The sequence below is a fragment of the Amblyomma maculatum genome, chromosome 1 (genome assembly GCF_055883805.1).
Source record: "Amblyomma maculatum isolate TAMU_Amacu chromosome 1, ASM5588380v1, whole genome shotgun sequence".
NCBI lineage: Eukaryota > Metazoa > Arthropoda > Arachnida > Ixodida > Ixodidae > Amblyomma > Amblyomma maculatum.
The window spans coordinates 287,730,090-287,748,931 of record NC_139344.1 but is presented as its reverse complement, the minus strand read 5'-3'; the positions used below and the strand labels follow the sequence as shown (position 1 = coordinate 287,748,931).

The window sequence follows — 18,842 nt, the reverse complement described above, 5'->3', positions numbered from 1 at the left end:
AGTGTTGCATCGTGATTGTGCTTTTCCGCGCAAATTGCTCGCTTTGTACGAACAATGGTGAATGGCCAAGGATTGTACGAATGTATAATCGCAGCAAAAAAATAAAAATAAATGAAAGGTCAAGTTACTACTCTTATAGCGCAAGTGTAAATCCCTTTTATTGCATGTTATCGCAAAACACTTCATTTCTTGCAATTGTTGTGACTTGCATATGCAAATAGTTTGCGGTGTACTACTCCAGGGGCCGTATTACGCACCGCTCTCAAACGGATCGCTCTCAAAATCGCTCTCAAAGGCCTATGTCCTATTGGTCAGTTCTGACCGGTCAGTTCTGCGTCACCGGTGGACGTCATCAGACGTCATGAACACGAAAGAAATGATGACGTTGAGCACCCAAATATGGCCGCCAATTGAGAGCGTTTTTTTGAGAGCGACAAAAGCAGTCTCAAACGTTTGAGAGCGAAAATGGCGGCCGCGTAAATTGCGATGCGCCGCTTTGAGGCATTGTATCGGCGATCCACAGCGAAGAATGAAGCACGAGGACGCGTTTGACTTGCCGGACAAGTTGCCCCGGCTCTGTTCAACTCGGGAACAAGCAGAAAGTGTAGTGACTGCGCAACGATTGCCGACGAACATCGATGAACGGCGGCTTGCGGGCGAGTGCGTCGTCACCGCGGCGGCAAGCGCACCGCATTTTTTTGCTACCACAGGCTTCCAACCACGATTATACCGTGCTTCCAACGTACAACGTAGGGAATGTAAGATCGTTTGCATCATGCAGTGCGTCGGTAGCGGAAGCCATCGGGCGGAACGATGATTGCCGTCAAGAATACGGAAACAAGTCGCTAGGCAAGGGGTTCTACGCACGTTGTGAACATCACAATAGTGAGTAGATTTTGTTATTGACTGCGTGTGTTTGCCGAAGAGTTCTGAAGATCATAGTAAACTTGTATTGTGCCTGCTTTATCTCAGATCTGCGAAGCGAACACGCGCATTTCGTGACCCTGGCTGCCCCGCCGGACCAACGCCTCCTCCACGGCGCGTTCGTCTAGCGTTTGTGAATGCGCCGTAAAAACGCCTGTTTCTTTTCATTTCATCCTTCTGTCAATTACATATGCGCGAATCAAAAGCGTCCAAAATAAAGTTGTAAGTTCAGTGCAGTTGTGTGTGTCCCTAGTCTTGTCCTTGTCTGCCAGCGCTGTGACACCATAATGTTTGGTAGCGGTACTCCTGTGCACCGAAAGGTGATCGATGGTCTGCTGAACACCTGCGTCTTTTTCCTGATTAAGCTCTAAAAACCTGTGTTGGTCATCGAACGATCTTGATTGTATACATTGATGTGTGCAATACCACTTGTTGTAAGTCGGCTTCTCTGCAAGGCTTTTTTTCCAACCAAAAGGTCTCGTTCCCACTCGTTCATTGTTTTTTAACAGTTGTCTTCAAAATGACCTAGCGAGAGCTGTCGAAAGGGTTCTGTATACCTGCCCTTTATATGTAAGGCACAGGATGAAGGGACTATTGATTGTCCAGCGCGCCTTGCTCCTCGATGACTGGTTTCGGGCCATTTGTCACGCTCCCTGCCTGCGACACATTCGCGGCTTGAAAGTGAATGCGCCGTAAAAACGCCTGCTTCTTTTCATTTCTGCAAAGACCGGGAGTCTTTTCTGAGGACAAGACTTTTTTTTTCTTCTTTTTTGAAAACAAGCCTTGCAGGGAGAGGCTGACTTAGATTTCGGCTTCGGCAAGAGATACATTTCCTGAATATGCTGAGACGGGCTATATGCCAAAGAATGCATGTTGCAGTGAAATTTTGTTCATGGCAAAAGCAATAGGAGACAAATATTTATATTGTTTAAATTTATTTGCTGCCTAAGAAATCTGGGTGCTTCTGTTATGCAGGTAATCATCACTACCAAGTTACAAGGCTGTCCTTACAATGATGCTTGCCTAAACAGCATTGGCACACGTTGTAAGCATTCCTGCGAATGTTTACGATTCTGGCTGTGGGCTACTTAGTATGGATCTTCAATTGAGTGCTAAAGCATGCTCAAAAGCTGTTGAGATTAGCAAAAGATGGGCCTAAGTGGATGTCATATTTTGGTTACCCATTAGACGGCAACTACCCACTGAAGTCATGGCTGATTATACCAGCGCCAAGCCATCCCAGTCCCAGCTCGCTGTCTCTTCTCTGCTACCGTCTTGCAGCCTGGTACAGTTGGCTGTGGTCACTGTGGTGTAAACGTGCTTAAACTGAAAAGTGCAGTATTACAGCAAGGCAGTAAATGTTCATGATGCTGATTGTAATCAGAAAATACTACCAACAAAGATCTTTTTTTTTTTTTTTACTGCCACTTATATCAGTAGAAACACTTATTTCTTGGCAGCAGCATTTCACTTGAGTGTTTTTACTGCAAAAGAGGCAGCATATAGAGAAGCACATGTACCTTGATATACATTGACCATACAACATTGACATGTACATTCGAGAATAAATTACTAGGCCCAAAGAAGCCATTCTATTGCATATTGAAGCTACCTATACAAATAGGTACTGTATGCATGGTGCAGTATACAAAATGCTTATATATCAGATATAAAAAAGCTGTAGCTGCTGCTCTGCTGTAGCAGCTGCTAGGAGAATAGTGCATTTTACTTGGCTTCAGTGCCCAGAATGACTGCTGAATGACAAAAATCTTAGTGACAATAAAATAACTGCAATCATAACAAATGCATTGCTGGGGCTATGTGTGAATAAAGGTTATTTTACACTAATAAAATGTGCAACACTGTCAAGAAGAATGCTAAACAGCTTGAAGACAGTAGAGGAAGCTAAACTATAAGCATCCAATAAATGACTACGCCATAAATGTGTGATATACACATTTTGCACAGCTACTTTTGTCATTGGCATTTATTTTCTAAGTCTTTTCAACAAATAACCAAAAAAATTCATCTTCTGTTCAAACTGATATTTTAATAGAAAAGGCTTGTACATAATTCACACAATATTGAAAGAGAATGCATAATGTGTGTAAAATGAACATATTTTGAAACACTAAAGACTCTTTGATGGATATAAAGGCACTTGAAAGCTAGTTGTCATAGTGCGATCGCAGAAATTGAGCCGATTTCGAGCTTGCTCGCGGCATCACATGCATGATACGCTTGCTTTTCCTGCCGACAGAGTGGACACCGCCTAGCACGAGAAACTATGACACCGTCAGAGAGGCCTTGCAACAATGTGCGACCAACATCATCACTCTTACCGCTGCGCGAAATGCAACATACTAGACATCCCTGCTCAGGCCTACCTTTATCGCCTCTAAACTGAGGTCTGGTAGAACAAACTCTTTCTCGCCTCGGTGACAATAAAAAAAAAAGCGTGCTTTCTTTCTCTTGAACAAACCAAAACGGCGCGTAAACGTCGGTTTCTGTACCTCACACAGAACATCAGCAACTGAACATGAACGGAATGGAGCAGCAGTAGCATCAACCGCAATATGAAGAACCGAGCCCAATGTGCCTGAAGTCAACTGGTTGCGAAGCACAGCAGCGAGTCACTGTGGCTTGCACGACAAGTAAGTGGTGAAGGGTCGTGCGTGGGATCTCGTTTCCCGCACTGCAGTCGCGAGCTCTTGCATAGCGGCTGACACCTACTTTACTGATACTGTCAGCTTCCATCTATCGGTAGAAGTAATAGTGTAGCCTTCATTTTCCTCTTGTATTTTCCAAAGAAACAACGCTAGATCACATGGCTACCGCTCGTCGCTCTTGCCATCGCTGGTAAGCACTGATGGAAAACACTCTTCAGCAAGCTATTTTCGTGACAAACATTTTCACCAAGCTGTTCACTGCAGGTTTGCAGCCTTTACTGCTTTCAGTCAGATTTTTCCGGCAACTAACAACATCCGCAGAGGACCTCGATTTTAAACTACGCGTAAAAAGCGGCAACTAGACGGGAAAATCAGCTGTTTCTTTGCAGGCCGCCATGTTCACGCCTCGCTGTTGTCGGCTGACCCTCGCGGCGAAAATCGTTACCTAGGAGCACATTTAATTGTAATACTGAAAATGCTTCTATTTTTAGTTGCCGTATTATAACTTCGAACAATGTTTCTTAGGTAAATCGACATTTATACTTTTATTCGCTGCGTTTTCGGAAAAATGTTTGCACACGGCCCCTTTATCGTGCAAATAAACGTTTCCGGGGTGGGGCTTTGCTATTAAGCACCCTAGCCTGCTTGTAATTGGCTAAAGCCGTGATGTCGTCACACTTCACATGTCTGAGCCTCGTCATTTTGACGTCACGCTCTCAAACTTGAGAGCGAATTTGAGAGCGGTGCGTAATCCGGCTCCAGCAACACAGAGCGTCGTCGCCGTTTCGCGTTGCCGTCGATTCGCGAGCATGTATCTTCTCCAGGGGGGGGGGGAATTCTGTAACGCTCTCAATTTCGCTCTCAAGTTGTAGAGCGTGACGTCAAATTGACGCGGCTTTCACGTGACCTTAAGACGTCAATCGTGACGGATTACGGAATCGACCAATTGCCAGTAACTCGTAGCATGACTCCGCCCCTGAGGTCCCCGTTCCGCGGTCGTGCCTGCTGCTACACATTTGTCGCAACGCTAACCGAGGCCAACGAGGGACCGTCTCCTAAGTTTTTATGAAACGGCGCAGTTAATGCGCAGTAAATAAAATTAATATATATTTATTCTGCTGAGGAACTGCATTTACAACTAACTACATCAAGCATAAGGAGATGTGTTTAAGGAATTGCAATTAAATTCGCTCCTCAGTAACGTTTTGTCTCCGCGAGGGCACGCTGATGGCGCCAAAGAGTGCACATGGCGGCTTGCCAGAAAACAGCTGATTCCTCGGCTAGTTGCTATTTTTCGTGCGTCGCCTGAAATCGAGGTCCTGTGCGGATGTCGTGAGCAGCTGGAAACATCCGATGGAAAACAATGAAGGCTACGAACCTCCAGTGATCACCGTGATGAAAGCGTTAGACATGAAAATTGACGAAGTCGTCAGCTTACTGAAGAGTGTCAGCGTTGTCAAACAGTGGTTACTATCGATGGCAAGAGCGACGAGTGGGAGGTATGTGGTCTGCTGTTCTGTTTGTTTAAAAGAAAATATAAGAAGATCATGAAGGCTACACTACTGTGTCTGCCGACAGAGGAACGTTTGCACTTGCAGTAAGGCAGGTGGCAGCTACTATGCAAGAGTTGGCAATTGCAGTGCGGGAAACGAGATCCGACACACGACCCTCCACCACGGACTCCTCGTGCAAGCCACGGTGACAGTCACTCCTGTGCTTCGCAGTCAGTTGACTTCGGCCACATCGGGCTCCGTTCCCGATATTCCGTTGATGTTTTGATGTTGATTGTTTAGTCTCTATACACAAACTGTGATGTTAATGCTTCCTTTGGTGTGTTCAGAGAAAGAAAATACTTTATTCAGAAATTTGTTATAGTGACCGAGGAGAGGACGGGCTTGTTCAGCCAGGTCCGGACAGGGATGTGTAGTATGTTGTATTTCGTGCAGCAGGCTGTGTTTGTTAGTGGCACATTGTTGGAACGTTGTCAGTGTCTGTTCATGTTGAACGGTATCCCCCCCCCTCTTTTTTTTTGACGGGAAAGGCAAACACATGACGCAAGCTTGGTGCGTGATGCCGGAGACGAGCTGGTGAATCTGCTTAATTTGCCTAGTCTTATTATAAACAAGGGGCCCACCAGTGAGGTGTGCAGATTACCTTGAAGGCGAAGAATGTCTGCTAGTTTTGAAGTGCCATCATGGAGTCTGTGTAGTGTTTCAAAAAGATGTTCGTTTTACACACATTTCTCATTCTATTACCTTTCCATGTTGTGTGCATTATGTACAAACCATTTCAATTGAAAGGCCAGTTTGCACAAAAGATGCTTTTTCTGATTATTTGTTGAAAACGACTAGGAGAATAAATTCCAAGGTCAAAAGTAGGTGACAATTATGTAAAGGGGTGCTTATCACATGTTTATGGTGTATGAAAGAGCGCTGAACAAGGGTTGAGGGGAGCCTCAGTTTGCAAGCCAAGCCCATATTTCGATTTTGGCTAGCAAACCAAGGTTCCTCCTCAACCCTTATTTAGTGCTGTTTTGTATTGAGTAGCCATCTTATTTCTCTCGTTCTACTATGTTTATGGTGTAAAATATTTTTGAATGCTCATGTTTTAGCTGCCTCTACTGTATTCAAGCTGCTTAGCAGTCCCCTTGCAGTTTTACACGTTTTATTAGTGTACATGACATCTGCTCACACATTGCCTTAACAATGTATGTGTGATGCTTACTTTATTTTCACTAGAATTTTGTAATCATTCAGCAATCATTGTGGGCACTGCAGCCTAGTATTTGTACACCATTCTCCTAACAGCTGTTACAGCATTTAGCACTGCGAGCAAGATCTCTAGTAGTATACCATCCAGCTGGCATTTTTACCTCTGATATGTAAGCGTTGTGCACACTGCGCCATGCATACAGAACCTATTTGTATAGGTAGCTTCAATATGTTGAAAGGGAGCGGCTTCTTTGAGCCCAATAATTATTATGCAATATACATGTCAATGTTGTATGGTCATTGTACATCAAGGTAAGTGTGTTGGTATGTATGATGTCTCTTTCACAATAAAAACACGAGAGTGAAATACAGCGGCCAAGAAATAAGTGCTTCTACAGAGTATATGTGGCAGTAAAACATCTTGGTGCCATTTTCTGATTCCAATAAGCGTCATGGTTATTTATTACCTTGCTGTAACGCTACGCTTTTCGGTTTAAGCATGTTTATCACACAGCTAGTGACCACAGCCAACTGTGCCAGGCCACAAGGTGATAGCAGAGAAGGGACAGCAAGTTGGGTCTGGGATGACTTGGCACTGGTGTAAGCAGCCATGACTCCAGTGGGTAGTCACTGTCTCCTGCATAACCAAACAATGACATCCACTTAAGTCCTCCTTTTGCATGTTCCAGTATACAATCAAAGATCCATACCAACTAGCCCACAGTGAGGTGGTAAACATTCACAGGAATGTTGGCAACGTGTTGCAGGGCTGTCCAAGCAAGCATCATTGTAAGGATAGCCTTGTAGCTTCACAGTGATATAAACAAAAATGTGTTAAGATTACCTGCACAACACAAGCGCTACGGTTTCTTAGGCAGTAAAGAGATTTCAAACATTGAATATTTGGTTGCTGCTGCCATAACACTAAATTTGTACTTTAACAAGCATTCATATGCCTAACTAGCCCGTCTTATGCATGCAGCTTCAGCGAATAGAGACAATCGATCACTCGCCGGAATACAAGTCAGTTTCTCTGTAAGGCTCGTATTCCAACCAAAAGGTCTCGTTATCACACAACACTCTTCTAGTTCTTGCTGAAACGAAAAGAAGCAGGCGCTTTTTGCAGCGTACTCACACTTTCGAATAGCGAACGTGTCGTAGGGAGGGAGCGTAACGAATGGGGGCAAGGCACCACAATCCCTAGTCTCTTCGTCCTGTATTTTGAGGTATATATAGGTCAGGTGTCGCTGGGTAATCTCGAAGACAACAGCTGGAAAGAAAAGAGATCTCTCCTCTGTTCGTTTCTTAACATTGCGAGGGGGAACGAGTCCTTTTGGTTAGAAAACAAGACTTGCAGAGAAGCCAACTTACAGCAAGTGGTCGATTGCACATATTAATGCATATAATCAATATCGTTCGATAACCGACGCGGGTTTTTACAGCTTACCCAAGAAAAAGCCGCAGGCGTTTAGCAGGCATTCGTCAACCTTTCGGCGCGCAGGAGTACCGCTAGACGAACGCGTTGTTTGGAGTCCTTGGTCCCACGGGGCAGCGAGGGTCAAAAGTGCGTATGTTCGCGTCGCAGATCTGTAATAAAATAGGCATAATACAAGTTTACAATGACGTTTCGAACTCGTAGCCAAACACACACAGTCAAAACCAAAATTTACTCACTACTGTGATGTTCACAACTTAGAACCCCTTGCCTAGCGACTTCTTTCCATATCGCACCGCGGCGCCTTGACGACAAACAGCGTTCCGCCCGATGGCTTCCTATCGGCGCACACACCTGCTGATCGATGCCTATGCGATGCAAACGATGTTACGTTCCCGACGCAAGCTGGCAGCCCCCGATAGCAAAAAAACGCGCTGCGCATGCAGCCGCAGTGGCTGCGCACACGTCCGTGAGCTGCGTGAGGCCCCGTTCATCGATGTTCGTCGGCAATCGCCGCACAGTCACTCCACTTTCTGCTGGTTTCCGAGTTGAACAGAGTCGGAACAACTAGTCCGGTACGTCAAACGCGTCTTCGTCCTCCCTCCTACGCCGTGGATCGCACCGACACAACTGTCACACAGCTAGTGCAAAGCAAGGAACACAGCCGCCATTTTCGCTCTACTCAAGTTGACTGGTTTTGGGGTTACCTCGTTTCGCTCACAATTTCAGTCAATATTCAGCTCATGGGCAACATCACCACTTTAGGCTTGTTTATGACGTAACCGCAGTCACCGGTGAGATCAGTCATGACGCAAAATTTCAATATGGCCGCCGACCAATAGGAGCAGGGCAAGTTGAGCGGTTTGAGACTGGTTTTGTATTGAGAGCGTTGCAGAATTCCCCCCCAGTATAGCGACGGAGCGATCCATTGTCGCTTTCGCCGCGCTGCCTTGTCGCGTCGCTCTCGCTCTCATTTTCGCTCTCATGTAGCTCTTTATCATTTCCTTTGTCGCGCAAGATGTGCCGAGATGTGTCTCAAAGGATTCCAGCCACTCGTCTACGTTTCTAAATATACAGGGGCCGAATTACGGACTGCGCTCACAAGTTTGTGAGCGTGACGTCAAAATTACGAAGCCGTGACGCAGCCTTGAAACGACAATCGTGACGAAGTACAAAATCGTCCAATTACCAGCGACTTTTAGCGTGGCTCCGCCCTAGTAGTCCCGAATCCTCGGCAAACGTTGATGCCACAGTGTGGCACAAAACTGAGCAGGGACCGTCTCCTAACTTTTTCTAACACGACGCAACTAATACGCAATAAATAAAACAAACGAAGATTTATTTTGGCAAGACACTCTTTTTAGTATTGCTTAACATTGAGCTCAGTAGAAGCGTTCTTAGTTTTGTAATTATGCTTGCTATTAGGTAACTTTTGTTGCCGCGAGGGCGCACCGGCGGCGTCATGGCGTGCACATGGCGGCCTGCAAGCAAACAGCTGATTCCCCGAGAAGGTGCTGCTTTTTTTACCGTCGTCGGTAATCGAAGTACCGTGCGGGTGCCGTGAGCATGCTGAAAATCTAATAAAATGCAGTCGAAGTTCAGAGCCTGCAGCGATAGAATTTCATGGAGCGCTTGACACGGAACTGGACAAAGACAACTTGCGAAGGTGTTTTCGGTCGGCGCCTACTAGTATCGATGAGAAAAGTGCTTAAAGTGCAACGAGCAGGCTCCGTGGTTCTATTTGTTTCTCTTTAGGAAATACAAGACGACTGTGAAGCATGTAGTGTAGGCCAAAATGAAGCGCTGTCCTTGCATGATCATCAGTTTGTATGTAGCTGGATAGTTTAGGAAAGAACATGATCATGGGAATGCTTCCACCCCTGCCGTGACTGAACCCGAAGCCTTCATTCACTGCAGTGCCACCGTGACAGGGCTTTCGATGTAGCTTTCATTGTAGTGTGCTCTGTATTTTTTTCTTCGTTCTCATGACTGAGTTGCTTTGTTTTTGAGCGATACCTTCTGCCCACACACCATTTGCTTGATGCAAATGTGATGTTTTTGCACCAGTTTGTATACCTATGGGATTTTCTGCGTACGCTACAATCACTGTGAGCACTAAAACTCTCAATATTATGCATTCAATTTGTCAGCTTTACACTGTTTAGCATTAAGCAAATGCTTTCTATGCGTTCTAACAGTATATGCAGGCCTGTAATCCTGAAAGGTTCACTAATGGAGACTACCTTATGCAAATATTGTACTTAGCACTACTTGTGTCATGTTTCTGCACTGTTAAGTGCCATACTTTGTTTCTTGCTTCTGAAATGTGCCAAACCTATGGCAACTACTATGCAAGCCTGTAATCATTAAGCAACTATTCTTTTGTGTCATGCCTCTGAGTCGCAGTTTTATGCACAATACTTTCATTTCTTGTTTCTGAAGTGTCTGAGTATTCGTGTGTGTCTTCTCTGTGTAGCACAATTGTGCAGCACGTGCAAATAACTGCCTGTGCTATTGCAGGCAGTTGGTTTCGCTGCTGCATATTCAAGCGTGAGAAACGCTGCAGGAAATTAAAGGTGCACAGTGGATACACGTGCTTCTAAAAAACTTCTGTGAGACTTTCCCATTCCGATAGGCATCACAATTGCTGCCTCGTTGTGAAACACTTTAATTATGTACTCAAACACATGCACACACAGAAACACCAACATGCATGGTTGCAAACAACAGTGAGTGGGGGGCGGGGGGGGGGTACGAAGACAATTTTACTTGACAGATGAGGTTCGAGAACGCATGGTTTGAGAAGATTCATCTTTATCACAACAGGTTTCTGGCACAGACATGAAAGGAGAAGGCGCTGCACTTGGCTGCCTGTGATGAGTTGGTCAGCTGCGTGGGGTGTATCACAGCCGATAGTTGTGATGGGATTGACGCCGCAGCGGTTGCAGCACCATGGGCAGCTGTACCAGCCAGCTCTGGTGGCAGGTTCTGCGGAACAGGCTAACATGAATTCTGTGTGGCTTTTCCCTAGAAGTATGCATGGCAATAGTGATCCCACTTCCAAGTAGCCGGTACACAGATGTGACCCTTTCTTGTCCAAGCCAGCAGCACCCTCCTCGTCTGCAGGCAGAAAGACATCCAAAGACGTTATGCAACACGGCACGCTCTGGCTGGTAGAGGAGCGTCTAGTATTTTTGCAAGCACTGGAAGCGGCTCTTCAGCACGCCTATGCAGTTATCCACAATTAACCTTGTGGAGGTGTATGCCTTGTGGCCGTTATGGAGAGTCCGGACCGGGATGCCATGGCACTGGCAGCCATGTCTCCAACAGGTGCCCCTTTCACCAGCATAACCGAAAATGGCACGCTGTTAAGCACATTCTTCGTCGTTGTCGACCTCCACAGCCTCATAAACTGTAATAGCCTTGCTGACACAATGGAAGAGTCGCATCAAGTAGCTCACTGCCAGGTTTTGCTGACGATGACATTCATGGGCGTGTAGACAATGAATGATTGAACGGTTCAGCAACACTGCTGTAAGGACAGCCTTGCACTTCATATCGGTATAAATGGTGCCCCATTCCTACTCAATACAGGCATCAAACACACGCATTCCCATCTTCGTTTCTTACGTAGGCATTTCAACAATGTACGACGTGTCTTACGTTTCAGCCTTTATAAAAGCCCAAGAACGGCAATACATGTGAGGCATGTGGAGCCTACCGTAACTTATCTTGCAAAGAGCAGCGAGGCTCACTGTCGTGAATTCGACGTCTCGCAGAAGGCCTGCCTCGGCCTGTGTGCAGCCTAGAAGGCTCCCAGAAGTAAGCATCATGCCAAGATCCCACGTAGGGAGGTTCATGGCCCAAATCATGTTAGCATCTCGTATCTGAAAACAGGGACATCACAAGGCTACTCGTAGACGCCCGATGGGCCGTCGACAAACCCGACAACGCCGGGTATGATGCCGTGACGAAGGAAGCCTTTCTTCGCCGCCGCCCTAGCTGCACGCCGCAAACGCTTTCGAACTGTCGGCTGCGCGAGGCCGATGTTCGCCTCGTTGCCAGTATCGGTTTGGAAGCCACTAGCAGCTCGGAAAAAGCGCAGTGCACACATTATCTGCCGCCGCACAGACAGCGCACTCGGCCGCACACACCTATTTCAGTTCATCGCGTCGCACAGTCACTGTCCTATATCCTTCTCGAATAGCAACATGCGTCGAAACATCTCGCCCGGCACGTCAGTCTTCGTACACCGTCCTTCGCCGATGATCGCGTCGGGGCGCCGCCGCTACAGCCTCACGAGTACGCCGGCCGCCGCATAGATCGCCGCCATTTTTCCTTTGTGAGCGCTCACAAACGAGTTGTGAGCGGCTCGCGTCGCTCACAACCCCCGCTCACAATTCGCCCGTAGCCAACGTCATCACTTCAAGTGTGTTCATGACGTAAACAGCAGACGTCGATGACTTAAAGTAAGGCCACTCCCGCCGTGTTGCCGCTGGCCAATATGAAGATTGTGAGTGAGTGTGAGTGTGAGCCGTCTGTAATTCGGCCCCAGGTTATGCTAGTAACCGTTTGCGGCTTTATCCATGTTTCTTCGCAGCCTTTAAATTGAGCTTGACGGGTAGGACCGGAATTAAGTCATTCGACGACCAGCGAGCACGTTTGCTGCTATCGCCCCCACCGAGATGTTCACTTATTGTCAGGGAGCAAGTCAGCCCAGTAAAGACTTAATTTCAGTACTGCTAAGCCTGTATTCTTTTGTGCTTACGGCATTGTCACCGCCAAGTGACAATATGCAATGTTTTGATGTGTTTAGTGGCTTTCATCTGTAATCCTCGCGTTACAGTGTCATCACATAGCATATAAATGAGAAAGACGGAATGACCATCGCGTCCTCAACGAAACAAATGTGCTAATAATTCTCTTCATTCCGTCGAGTACGACTCCAGCTATAGCCTGTTTTTAATAAGCAGTCTATGCTCCAAACCTGCCATCAAGTGCGCTCGTGTTTGTACATGCAGTCACGAGCCCGTTTGTCTACAGCGCTCGAGCGGTGATATACGCGAGAAAAATGAATTGGTGCCTGCATATTATCTCACCAAACAATATTTGGGATATGCGACCTTGTATGGCTTAGGAGGGTAGAGAACAGTCAATGGAAGGGAATTCATAGTGGCAGGCCTCAGATGAACGACGTCAATAGGCGAGGATGTTCCTGATCTTACATCGCACAGTTAGCACATTAGCGTAGTGAATTTCACTTTGAGATGTGGCTCCTTCGGTCGAGTGAAGGTGACGCGTCACAGTACGGATTACGCGGAGCACTGGGGCACATCTTTCCGATATGCTGGCCGCAACCCTCCCCTTACCGGTATAATCTGATAATATACCAGAACTAAGCATAAACTGCCTCCACCTCGATCCCAATCTCCATTAAATGCTTATTCTCATTTTTTTTTGTTAAAATAAGTTTTTTGTAAGCATTTTTTTTTTTTGCTTTTCTCCTGTGCCAACCGAAGAGCTTTCCCTTTCGTGTCTAGGTGTCTTTTATCTATTCCTTGATATTTTTCAATGCTACAATCTTTCTTACTCAATCAAGCCAAATATAAATTCTGCACTTTGCTGCTGTTCTTCCCCCCTACAAAAAAAAAGTGACTGAAGTTCTGCTTGCATCCGAAACACACTTGCCAATTTTCTTCCTCTCTGTTTGGTCATCCTAAAACAAAGATATGAATACTTTGCCTCTTCCCTCCCCTGCTCATGTTACTTTTTCGTTATTTCTTTTTTATTATTTTTATTTTTCGCCTATTGTCTTTTCGCTGCCATTCTTTCTTTTTTTTTTTCGATAATACATTTCTTTGTGCTGTCCCGGCGCTTGTGTTTTTGAACACACCCTCATAATTGTCTGAGGATTTTCATGGTTTTGTGTTTACTTTATTTCTTCTCATTGTACACCGCTTTGCATATTTTCGGTTCCTTCTCGGCGCCTACCTTCTAATTCGTTTTCGTATTTTTTCCGTCGTCTTCGTCGTGCTATTCACCCTCAGTTTCACTGTGAATAGCTGCTCTTGACATCATGTTCCTTTTTTTTTTTTTTTGCGGAATGCTCATTTTTTATCAGCTTTCAGCGTTTGTCCCTTTAGTTTAAAATCCGCTTTAGGCATGGCAGGTAATAGTGGTCCAGGCATACTCTCCCGTTACATCTTTTTTTTTTTAGAGAGTTGTTAAAACTGGGTGGTTACCTACTATAGCTCATGTAAAAATGTGCGGATGCAATGTTATTGACCGTAACCTCAATGATGATTGTGTAGTAGCCGTAGTTTGGTGAACGTCATTTTATTGTCGTATGTCGCGTCATGATTAAGTTGATTCGAAAAAGGCAGAGGGCGCACTATATGACTGGCTGACCCCTTTTGTGTGCTTCGCGCTCTCGCAAGATATGTGACAGCACGTGGCGCCACTTTAACGACGCAAAGCTACCATGATGCGGCATATATGTAAACGGCGATGCATTAGGTACTGAGATATTGCTCTGGGAAAGGAGATGCCCCTATGTGGCATTGACCTCAGTGCGGCTATGTACAGGTTATATGAGCTGAAGTGGACACACTGCATATTATAAAAAAGAAAAGATGAAAGCTTTGTTTTCAAAGAAAATCAATTGAATTTGCTGTTATATGTTAAGTAAGACACCGGCTATATAACGTGATCCGTCTATTTAATTAATTAGCAAACTATAATTATTTGACCTTATAAATCGCTCAATTGCTCAGGTCTGAATAAAGAGCGGCTTCAAGTACAGCGAAGGACCTGATCCAGGTGCTTCCTCTCAGGTAGCCTTGTCGGGGCCCTTTTTATTCCGCACAAATGAAAGCTGGCGAAATTTAAAAATACTACGTGACAGCTTGCTGCACGTGCCCGAATTCTCAGCGCTGTCATCCGTAAAGCTCGGTCAGATCCGCGCCTTCAGCAATACCCACAACAGTGCATATGTTTCTGCTGGCTCAGAGATAACATCCAGCAGCTGCAACCGAGACAACGTAAAGCTGCTATGTCAGCAGCTGTTCACACTTACCTCTAACCAGCAGAAAAGTGAAGCGCTGTCCTCAGCAGCGCAGAAAGCTCAAATCTGGCAGCGCTTTGCCAACTGGCGGATAAAAGCGTTACGATCACGTCGCAGTTGATCAGCTTAACAACCTTTCATTATTTTGACTTTATAAAACATATACTGCTGATGCCCATTCTTGATTCAACTACATTTCCTGCATTTGCATTTTTGCAGACCAACTCCTGTCTTCCTGCCAACAAAGGTGTACCTATGTTTTTCTTTTCCATATAGTTTGCTACATTGTCCTCAATTTATGATCACACTATAAAATCATATCATCATCATCATCAGCCTGATTATACCTACTACAGGGCGAAGGCCTCTCCCATATTTCTTCACTTAACCCGGTTCTGTGCTAGCTGCATCCACTTTACCCCTGCGAACTTCTTAATCTCATCCGCCTACCTAACTTTCTGCCGCCCCCTGCTACGCTTTCCTTCCCTTGGAATCCAGTTTGTTACCCAAAGCGACCATCGGTTATCCTCTCTTCGCACTACATGTCCTGCCCATGTCCATTTCTTATTCTTAATTTCTACTAGAATGTCGGTAACTTGAGTTATTTCTCTGACCCACTCTGCACGCTTTCTACCTCTTAATGTTACCCCTACCATTTTTCGTTCCATAGCCCTCTGTGTTGTCCTCAACTTAAGTAGAACTCTCTTACTTAGCCTCCACGTTTCAGCCCCATAGGTGAGTACAGGCAAGATGCAATTGTTGTATACTTTCCTCTTGAGCGATACCGGTAAGCTGCTAGTCATAATCTGCAAGTGCTTGCCAAATGCGCTCCATCCTAATCTTATTCTTGTTATTTCGTTTTCATGGTCCGGATCTGCGGTTACTACCTGTCCTAAGTAGACATATTCGCCTACTACTTCCAGTATTTCGCTACATTATGTAAACTGCTGTTCCTTCCCGAGGCTGTTGAACATTACCTATGTCTTCTGCATATTGATTTTCAAGCCTACCTTTCTACTTTTCCTGTCTAGGTCATCAATCATTATTTGCAGTTCATCCCCCGAGTTGCTTAGCAAGGCAATGTCATCAGAAAATCGCAAATTACTGAGGTATTCTCCATCTAACCTTATCTCTAACTGCTCCCATTCCAAGTCTCTGAATACTTTCTCTAAACAAGCTGTGAATAGTACTGGGGAGATTGTGTCTCCTTGCCTACCACCTTTCATTATGGGCATTTTGTTACTTTCTTTATGCAGAACTATGGTTGCTGTGCAGCCACTATATATATCTTCCAGCACTTTCACGTACGGCTCGTCTACCCCCTGATTTCGCAATGCCTGCATCACCGCCGAGGTTTCAACTGACTCAAATGCTTTTTCGTAATCAATGAATGCAATGTATAAGGACTGGTTATATTCCGAGCATTTTTCTATCACCTGATTGATGGTATGGATATGATCGATAGTAGAGTACCGTTTCCGAAACCCTGCTTGATCCTTTGCTTGATTGCAGTCTAAGGTTGTCCTGATTCTATTAGCGATTACCTTAGTAAATACCTTATACGTAACAGACAGTAAGCTGATTGGTCTGTAATTTTTAAGGTCCTTAGAGTCCCCTTTCTTGTGAATGAGGATAATGTTTGCATTCTTCCATGGTTCCGGTACCGACGATGACACCAGGCACTGCGTATACAGGGTGGCCAGTTTTTCTAGCACGATATCCCCCCCGTCCTTCAGCAAATCTGTAGTTATCTGATCCTCTCCAGCTGATTTCCCCCTTTTCATAGTTTCTATTGCTTTTTTGACCTCGTCCTTCGTCACTGGTGGAACGTCTGACTGTTTTTCCCTACCGCCAATCTCATTAAGGTCCTGACTACTTTGGCTACTGTAGAGATCTGTATAGAACTCCTCGGCTACTTTGACTATCTTATCCATATTCGTGATGACATTGCCCGCCTTGTCCCTTATCGCATACATCTGGTTTTTGTCTATGCCCAATTTCTTCTTTACCGCTTTAAGGCTTTTTCCGTTCTTTAAAGCATGCTCAATTTTCTCCATGTTATACTTCCTTATATCGGCCACCTTGCGCTTATTGATTAGCTTTGATATCTCGGCCAATTTGATCTGGTCTGTTGGATTGGAAGGTTTCATACTCTGGCGTTTCTTAATCAAATGTTTCGTCTCCTTAGACAGCTTACCGGTATCCTCTCTAACTATCCTACCGCCTACTTCTACCGCGCACTCAGTAATGATATCTCTGAAATTATTATTCCTTGCTTCTAGGGTAGTGTCGCCATCCTCAGTTAGAGCTGAATACCTATTCTGTAGCGAGATCCTGAACTCTTCTGCCCTCCCCATCACCGCTAATTCGTTGATGGGTTTCTTTCTTACTAATCTGTTGCGTTCCTTCTTCTGATTTAGGCTAATTCGGGACCTCACCATCCTGTGGTCACTGCATCGCACTTTCCCGATTACCTCTACATCTTGCATAATGGCGGGGGTTGAACACATTATGAAGTCGATTTCATTTTTAGTCTCCTATAAACCTATAAAATCCTATAAAGGCTAACCTATAAAATCATATAGGTTAGCCTTACTGATTAATGTATATTCTAAATAACTTGCACTTGGTTGCTTCAAACTTTATTCAATCAAGTGCTTTTGTCTCTTCAACAACTATAACAAAATGTGTGGTCCTTTTGAATTATGCATAGTCTTATTTATCTAAAGAATCAGCCACATTATTTACATTTACCTTTGTGTTTTTACAGGTCCACCTCGGCCATGGAAATTGTATGAACCAATTCAGTCTCCGATCGGATTCCGACTTCGGCAAGCTGATGTCCGTTTACCTCGGGGGGACTGAAGTACAAGGAGCGTGACAGGAAGCCTTTGTAGCAGAGCCATCTCAAGAGTGTTCCCTCCACCTCACCCTTTTGGAGTGGCATCAGTTATCAGGTAAACAAAAACATCTTTCCGTGAACTACAGAAGAGATTTCATTTGGTTTTGTGGTGACTATATACAATATAATTGGAATTGTATTGTTTCTGGTATTTCGGAAACTGAAGCTGGTGATGGCTTAACTGTGGCTATCAACAAGCTGCAAACCATGCTGCTTAAGGAGCATGGCTGCTGTTTGAAATGCAGTGCAGGGGAAGGCTGATGAGATCACACAAAATGGTTTTGTCATTATTAATGGACGACTGGCTCAATGTGCGAGTTGGTTGTTAGGCACCAACAATTATGCTAGCAGTTTTGAGTCACTTTCATGCCTGAACTAGGCTAGCACAAAAAAAAAGCCATATTTGCTGCAAAATTTAACAACACTAAACAACATGAGTTGCTCGTTTGGAAATGTATACATCAGATGCTTGACCATGGTCAGAGCAGTAGTTTTATTTCAGCATGCTAACCCTTGCAAATTCTATTTTATGCTAAACAGTGTTTCAGTGGTAAATCAATGCTTCCAGTTGAGCAATAATTTTTCTGGAAAATATGTAAAGTTTTCATCCAAATCGTGATTTTGTCGTTTTTGCAAAATCGAATAAATAATTAATTAGGAAATAATTAATTATTTTATTTGTGCAGACACCTGGCTTTTGCTGAAGGAGGTGAGTTGCAGCGAAGAAGATGTGGTCAAGCGCTACAATATGATGCCGCAGTACCTGGCACAGAAATGTCCGCACCTTTTCCTCTAGGGTAAGACTTACAGTATTCCTTCTGATGGGTGACAGAGTAATCTATGCACAGGATTTTTTTTTTCTTTTTTGCAGCGGAGTTATGCTTGCTAATCAGCGGGTGTCACAGGTTGCTCAGTTCTCTAACATAAAAGCTTATAGACTTATAGTAGGAAATAAAATCTATTGCAATTTTATGAGATTTTCCTAGCAGAGAAATATTTGCATGGGCCACAGTTATAAGAGCATTACATACTGGCTGGTCCTGAGGATATCTCTGCGCAATAATGGTTAGGCTAAACACGTATAATCTTTGAGTCATTTTCAATGAGCTTTGTTAAACTCTTTAAACATTTATTTATT

At 44.7% G+C, this 18,842-nt stretch overlaps 2 long non-coding RNA genes across 2 annotated transcripts; one reads left to right on the top strand and one right to left on the bottom strand.

Moving 5' to 3' along the window:
* Positions 1-6,736: 6,736 nt before the first annotated feature.
* LOC146206766 (uncharacterized) lies at positions 6,737-8,119 on the bottom strand. Its single transcript, XR_014703284.1, has 3 exons — positions 7,979-8,119; positions 7,752-7,891; positions 6,737-6,941 (listed from the first exon to the last, which is right to left on the bottom strand). It is a non-coding gene; the product is annotated as an uncharacterized LOC146206766 (long non-coding RNA).
* A 71-nt stretch (positions 8,120-8,190) lies between these two features.
* LOC146206765 (uncharacterized) lies at positions 8,191-18,503 on the top strand. Its single transcript, XR_014703283.1, has 3 exons — positions 8,191-8,314; positions 17,573-17,759; positions 18,391-18,503. It is a non-coding gene; the product is annotated as an uncharacterized LOC146206765 (long non-coding RNA).
* Positions 18,504-18,842: the final 339 nt, after the last annotated feature.